The sequence below is a fragment of the Strongylocentrotus purpuratus genome, unplaced genomic scaffold, assembly GCF_000002235.5.
Source record: "Strongylocentrotus purpuratus isolate Spur 01 unplaced genomic scaffold, Spur_5.0 spur5_contig_861, whole genome shotgun sequence".
Lineage (NCBI taxonomy): Eukaryota > Metazoa > Echinodermata > Echinoidea > Camarodonta > Strongylocentrotidae > Strongylocentrotus > Strongylocentrotus purpuratus.
The window spans coordinates 4,934,209-4,942,565 of record NW_022145570.1 but is presented as its reverse complement, the minus strand read 5'-3'; the positions used below and the strand labels follow the sequence as shown (position 1 = coordinate 4,942,565).

Here is an 8,357-nt window from a genome sequence, read left to right as displayed (position 1 = left end):
AATACTGAATGTATCAATTTCATTCTGAATAATAATCAGTGATCAATTCCGAAAGTTATAGCACCATTAATAGAGTGGTTATAAATGTATAAAAAAGACTCATTCACTGCAGAAGGAATATAGCATATTCAAGATATTGAAGCCTATAAAGTTTGGCATATTATGAGAGGGTAAAAATCAATTACATGTACGTCACTATACAAATTCATGTTTATCGTATTATAAACATAATCACACATACAAGATGATTATCATCGAGAAGAAAGTTATAAATTATGACGATAATAAATTACATTCTTATAACAGTTTTCCCGTACATGTACATAGTAAAACGTGTGAGAACATTATCATACCACAAAGGTCAAGAATATTTAAAGCAAAATGATATTTCTTGGTACGGTATGGAACAATCTCCTACTTCACACTCAGCTCACTTATTACTGTAATTAAATTACAGGTGGAGAAAATAAAACATGACAAAGTCCGCATAATTATGACTAAAATTATCATATTCCTGGCCTCAGAGAGAGAAAGGCCTGAGATAGGCCGGCATGGTCGCCGAATTTATGTTTCGGGAAAATTTGGGTAACCCATTCGGAAAAACCACAATCTAACATTTTCAGTATAAAAATATCTAAAAATAGAGATCTATTTAGTTTAATGCGCAATTATTTTGGCACTAAAATACAGTGTATGATTAGCTCATTCGCAAAACTTCAAACTATGGTTTACATTCAGTCGAAACTCGAAAGGCGTCAGCCCCCTAATAGAATCGGGCCTGCCACGCCCATGACTAGAACAAACCACTCCCTGGTTTTTAGAGACCGCTAAGCCTGGCTTCCTCATCAGCTCAACTGATGTGGAACCTTCCAAGCATCGAGTTCAAACATCAACCGCCACATGACCTTGGCTTGGTGGAATACCTTTAGATTAGCTCACAGACAACCTCATTTCCTTTTCATATTATCACGTCACGGACAGACTTCATTCTGCAAGGGCACACTAAATGGATAGCTATCAATATTACAGAGATTTCTGCATTCCAAACTGAATTGCATAGATGGCATTCATGCACGTGTTCACTGAATAATCCGTCTATAGACGGTATTATGCCTAACTTGCTCAAAGACGAAACATAAAGAATCCTCTATGCTCAATATTTGTGCATTTTTACACAGACATGATTTTGCTTATAGCCTGTCCAATATTTCCAACAACTATACATGTACATGCAGCTTCAATATTATTGATGGCTTGCAGCAGACTGCACTATTACATTCGCAGTGTTTACTGTCATTTGGCGGGATTATCTTGTTCCCATGTTAATCACAAGTCATGTTAATTCAGCCAAGGTGCATTTTTGGAACATGGCCTAGCGTTCATATTAAATCTCTATTCACGGGTATATCTCTCATTTCCAAACAGCGTCAATCATAACTTGGATAGTCTAATTCACCAGGCCCTGTTTCATGTTGTTGATGTCCATACATGACTATGGGGTTACACATGGCATAGGGAGTGTCTTTGGGTTCAGCAATGATGACCTCTCTGTAGAGGTCAGCAACATTAACTTTAATTCCATATCGACACCGAATGCAGAACATTTCACAGCCATAAAACTGAACGTTATACCAGTCCAAACCAACTTGGTCATAGGCTGTATTGATGATCTTCTCCGCTCGTAATGGTTTGTATTTGAGAATCTTATGTTTATCATTGTTCAGACGGACGAGTCTCCCGCTCGCAGCTTGCGTTAGAGCTTCTTTCTTCACCCATGGATGTCGAACGTGGATGATATAGCCGTCGCCCACGTACACGGCCCAGTGGTTGAATGTCGAGGACGGATGGAGGAACTCGATCAGATCACCTGGCTCACACCGAGGAAGGAGACGGTCCGCCGAACAAAACTTGTTGTTGGATGCACCCATTGTAACTCGGCAAACTATGTCAAATATAAATGATTAAAACAAAACAAGAATTAGACTATATTAGAAGAAGGGTCAACAAAATATAATTTTTTTCTGGTCCCACTATTTGGAATAGTCTCCCTTTAAGCATTCGTTCTTGCACCTCAGTCGCACCATTTAAGAGACATTTAAAAACTCATTTGTTTTCTTTGTAATTGTCATTTTTTAGAGTGTAATGCACTTGGAGAGTATATAACTATTATGTTTGTATTTTAAAATGTAAAGCGCCTTGAGCATGTTCATGTAAAGGCGCTAAATAAATACCAATATGTATGTATGTATGTATGTATATTATTTAATCATACACACTGCTGCACTGCATGAACAGTGAATGTAACAAGTGTTACATTCTTTCATCTGTATGTCAGACTATAGAGAGGATATCGATTCAGATTAATTTTGGATGAAATCCATCCTGATGTTGACAGGTGTGAGGTATGACACAATAGGAGATTAGCATGCCAGCAACAGGCGTAACTCGATTTGAAACATAATATACATGCAGCTTTTAGCCTGTGAAGATACAACAAATCGTCAAGGGGTGTCTCGTGTTTGCCAGATGTAATCACATCTATCCTTTTCATTTATACTCTGACATAAGTGCCAAGAAGTCTCACCAAACAAACGGGAGCATAGGTTCAGGATTCAATCGCCCAACGGTCCCAACCCCATGAACCCCTACTCCCCTCCCCCAATTGGATCACCTTTGTAATACGCCACTGAGTACAGTTCAAGTACGTTTAATTTGTGTGCGCCCCCCCCCCCCAAAAAAAGGGGCCGACAATACTCCAATCAACTTATCAAGTGAACTTGAAGCGATTGTAATGCAAGCCACGACTCTATCTCTAGTCGATAAAAGTTGATTACAAAAATATTCATCATGAAAATGAACCACAGTTCAATAGCATTCTCTCATGAAATGAAAGTCACAATGGGATCTGTGGGGTTCATACATTATTTTGTATCAGATATTTGAATCACAAAATCTGTTGATATGAGAGGCTAACAATTAATTAATATGGATTGTATAAGTCTAAAAATATATAATATTTCCATCAAAATTATAGATGCGGAAATGAATACCCCTATACCCTTCATTGTAAAGTTCAGTCTCAAAAGGACATGTCTGGAAAATACGTGAACATGATTATAGTTTCTATCAATGTCGTATAAGGACTTTACGTATTCTTATCTCTTATTCGAGACTGCTTCTTTTCAGTCAAGTTCGTCCACTATAACTTACCTGAATAGGGTCTGTGCCTCCAAGACTAACCCTGATAGAAGGGAATTCCTTGAGATTGTTGAAGGATCGCCTTTCAGGTCTTGGTAGTGACCTGAGAAAACACGGTTGTCAAGGCAACCTGACCTTAGCTTAGGTTGGTGTCCGGTCACCTGCCACGGGCTATATCATTCACCTGTAATGGGAAACGAGAGGTAGGATTAGCAATGTTTCTCATTTAGACCATGGAATCATGGTTGTTGATAACAGACAGTATCCCTGTTTAGACAGTGGAGATATGAATGCGAATTCCTGCTTAATGGTGGAAGGAAACGTTACATGCAAAGTATATACAGTATTCATGATTATTGGTAACATCGAAAGAAAAAAATAAACAAAAGAAAAGAATTGGGAAAAACCAGGAGTATGTAGAACCCAGCACGTTAAAACTAGATTAATTGAAGGGGGAGTAGGACGGACCAAAGTTGACGAAAAGCTTACACCCCCTCCCTCCCCACACACACACACACAAGACAAAGCAGTCCTACTCTAATCTCCTCCATCTATACGCAATATTGCATATAAGAAGAAGATTTTTCAAACGTGCGGCAAAGAAGATTAAGAGAGAAAATGTCTATAGCACCCGTCCAATTAAAACTATTTTCAGTCAATGGAGAACTCAACTATAAATCAATACTTCGGAACTGAATAACTGAAGATACTAAAACCTAAGTTTAAATTTTTTAAAAATCGGGGAAAAATACAGTAGTCCAACTCTAACTCCCAAATGCCGAACATTTCTTTTTAATTTATTAGCCACAATGATGTCATAACAAATATTGACCACAGGGAAACCGGATGTGTATTTTCGTAACCGATGGGAAAATAAAGAACGTCAAAACAATTTCAGACAGTCGGGTACATGTACTTCCTCTTTTGCTCTTTGATTATATTTGATACTGTATCAAGGACATACATTTAAATTTGAAAGCTGAAGGGGAATATTACCGAGCTAAATTAATGGGCACCAATTGTTTTGTGGTCGAGGCCTACTGCCACTGATCGAAATCAGAAGGAAACTTTGCCAGGCCTCGAGTTTATCAAGACATTGAAAACATCAAGCATAATAATTATATCATCGCACGAGTCTCACTTTTGTCTGACATAAACGTGACTAAGATATAAAGTCAAAGTCAAACAATGGATCAAGATAAAAACAGATAAAATAACAAAATAATGCAGGGCATATAATAGACAAACTTATGCTTGTCGGACCAGAAACATGCCATATTTTCAGCTATAGGAGATTGAGTTTTTAGTTCATGATGAATGGTTAGCCTATTACAATTTCACAGTCTATTCAGATTATGTATATTTCAATCTACGAGCGAAATTTGTTTTATACAGAATACGGTAATCTTGCCCCCTTCAAATTGATGACAGGTGAGGAATCCTCTCATCATCTCTAACCCTGGCCCCGCAGAGTAGAAGGGTGCGGCTCGTTATCTTCTCGACGGGAACCTCCGCTCCTGCGAGACTAAAATCTATTACCCCAGCTTTTTATGCTTTTAGGAAGATATTTCACTTAATATCTCTGGACACTATAAGAAGACTTGAGGGAGATGTATACGTGGCTAAACCATATACTCTTGAGCTTGATATACACAGCCGACAGAAAACCACTTGTGGTGTATATAAATTATCCACATTATCCAACCTTCTGGATGAAGCTGGAGTACGCAAACCCCCCCCCCCCCCCCCCTGCATCCATCTTCAAAGTGTGATTGCAGCCCAGGAAAAAAAGAAGTCAATATTAAAAAAAGGGAAATTTCCTAGACACTAACTCGCAACGACTGTACAACACACAGGAGCTCCCCGCCCTCTGCATATAATTATGGAGATTTCGCCCCTATTTATCAACGTCTGGATATATAGTTGGATACGCCTATGTTGCACTTCTTACTTTAAAACAACGTATATCGAATCGATTAGTGATCTGTTTTTCTTTTTTTTTCCCCTTTTTTTTCTTCTTTTTTCCCTTGTTTTGTTAACTGTTTTGTTTGCTTTTTGCTTTGTTGTTCTGTTCAAGATTATTTTCAAACCTCATTTAATTTTGCTGAAAGAGCATTATTCACGAAGAAACCATCAAGGTGAATTAGGAGTATCTGTAGTCGATCGAGAAGAATATACAGACAAATAGTTTTAACAAGTAAAATGAAGCGAGCTGTTACCACCGTGATCAGCAAGATATCTTAGGTCTGTAAATCATTATCAACAGGTCAGAATAGATGCTGTGATCGTGATTAAAGAATAATGATTACCATCCCTCCACACCATCAACCTCGATCCTCATCATATTCCACCTGTTTACACTTTATATGCTTGTTGATTGTACGACTACAGTGTGTTGGGGATCCCCCCCCCCCCCCCCCCGCCCCCACACCATCGCATCATCGCATGACCCATGGTTACGGTGTAAATTGATTGGTGTACTGTCAAGAATTGTCATTGCCCCCCTCCTCCTTTAACCAAGTCCAGACAATCATAGGCATAATTATGAATAACCTCAAAAAGATAAATAAAACTAGACGGAAAGAACAGACAGCGGAACACATTGCCGAACGAAATAGAATTGGGTGTTTTTTCGGTCCGCAATAATACATGATAGAAAACAAAGTTAATGATATTATAGGGGTTTGCAGGCAAAAATTGCATTGGTAATGAGTTCAGGTACCAAATGTTATCTATACAACCACACCAGAATTGTCATCATGTTAATTCATTTACCAATGAGGTTAAACTACGATTAATCGACAAAATATTTCAGAAAACAGACAAACAACCACATCCACCTAACCACAAGTCCACAACTATGGTAATTATAATTGTTATCGTCAATAATTATGTTCGTTCATTCGTGCGCCCTATATGCAAGGTTTACTATAATAGCCCTATATAATCATTGCTTCACTTCTTCACGTATGTATTTCTATAATACCAACCTTCTTGTTACTATGAACCCAGAGTCAGAATAAGATCATGACACTCCCCAGTATGTTCTGTCGCCAAAGGACTCTCTCCGCATACCACGGACCTGCTGTAACTCTGCAGCCACTTGACAAGATACCACGCCTACACCACCGGCTCACAATGACACCATTCTCCGTAAGATTCAAACAGAGGGGCTACTTTATGGTCTCCCTCCTAAACAGTTTCGTAGATGATTCCTAGCTAAGTTTTACACTACTGCCTCTCAGTCCTATACTTTATATCACAGTCACAGATCTTGGAGAGTTCCGTCTGTCTATTTCCAAATAATCAGTTGTATTTGCGATTTTAGAAATCCCCCCTTAGAGTTGGATCCGTGAGGGTAATCGCTGCAATAAAGCACTCGAAACTTGACGTGTTCATGCAATGTAACGGGACATAACACAAAATCCATACAGACACACTACAATAATCAACTCTGAAAGTGTAGTCTGCATGTTCAAACCGTAGTTTGAGCTGTATAACACGATATCTTAGCTAACAGAAACGAAACTTCGGTAATATTTTCTGATGCTTTTTATTAGTTAATTAGACTCCATGTACTGTTCTGAAGTTATAATCTACTTCCTTGAAAGACATTTGTGGGTAGTTTTCCCCAAATTAATTATTTATTATACAGACTATTTTTACTACACATGTATCAGTGCACACCAAGGCTCTCTCCACCTTTGTGTACACATGAGATAACCCAACACAAAAGAAGTATATTGGACTACACCCAAAATGCAAGCTTTCTCTTCCAAACGCGTCAATAAGAATATATAAATGAATGGATTCGAAACATGCATACATAAAAATATCAGTGTGGTTGCCATGGCAATAGTTTTCAGATTATACTGAATGAAATTATTTTTCGAAGGTCTGTTGGTGCTAAATTAATTTTGTTCTGTTTAATATGGAATAGTATGGAACATAATTATAATAGAAGGGAGATATCGAATTATGAGTCATATTGTCATGAAATATTCACATTGCTTTTTTAGTTTGTATTGGCCTATTATTATACAGGGCATAACATTGTTTTTAACTTTACATTTATAGTAGTTTGTTACGAAAACACTAATATGCCAGTTGCAATGCAAGTAGAGAAATTATTGTTATCAATACTATAGGTATATTAAACGATTTTCACTCTATGCAGGGAGGTCTCATCTCCCTGGTGTATGTGTATGATACAAATACATGACTTTAGAGTAGACATAGGCCTATATAGTCAACGGAATGATTTTGCTAAAAGGAAGTAAACAGATCCAGGGAGCAATCAAGATAAATATACAGGTAATTATATCCTGACAATGTTTTTCTCGACCGTCAGGAGTAGCCATTCTTGAGTGTGTTTTATCGACAGGAAATTACACGGGTAGTCGTTAAAATGTTATGTAATCTGCCAAAGACGAATTGTGAAGATATTAATCCGACGATTGATGTGAGAGAGGAAGATCGGGAAGTTGGCGTGGAGGGCATGATGCCAGGGGGTATGGTGGTAAACGAGGGGGGGGGGGGGGGAGGATCTTGACAAGTTTAATTTATTTTCTCATGAGTTCATGACATTTTGTATCTTACTCTTAGCTTCCCATGCAAGCCGGATATGTCAACTACAGTATCTTATTGTGCCTAATCGTAAAACAATGAAAGACACACTCAAACGCGATGAGAGTTCAATCGAGATAAGTTTGTTTGATATTTGGGTAAGATCGCTCAAATCCAAGTGAACTTGAATATTCTTAAAGACTTTGGACCCGTTAAGGTCGTCCCATTATCCGGTGAGTCACAGTGTTGACTGTTCGAGCTCTTAAAAAACGGCACAGAAAGAAACTTAGGAAGACTCAACTAAACCTGCATAATTTAAGAATCTATAGATATTGCGACTGAATTCAATAATAAAAAGCACATCTTTATTAGCACACCCGTATGATTTTTTTGGGGCATTTTTACTGCTCACATTTATCTTATTATTTGTCGCCTCTCCATTCCAGTGTAAACTTCCAAAGATTTTACTGTTAGCGCTCTCTCTGTAGCTACAAGAAAAGTTGTTTCCCCCCTACTCGTTTGAAGAAATGTATATATATAAAAAAAAGAAAGAAGAGGAAACATATGAATTATTGCGGTAGAATAGAATCCTA

At 37.9% G+C, this 8,357-nt stretch overlaps 1 long non-coding RNA gene across 1 annotated transcript; it reads right to left on the bottom strand.

The window, feature by feature from the left end:
* Positions 1 to 1,545: 1,545 nt before the first annotated feature.
* LOC115929770 lies at positions 1,546 to 6,610 on the bottom strand. Its single transcript, XR_004066720.1, has 3 exons — positions 6,189 to 6,610; positions 3,211 to 3,382; positions 1,546 to 1,942 (listed from the first exon to the last, which is right to left on the bottom strand). It is a non-coding gene; the product is annotated as an uncharacterized LOC115929770 (long non-coding RNA).
* Positions 6,611 to 8,357: the final 1,747 nt, after the last annotated feature.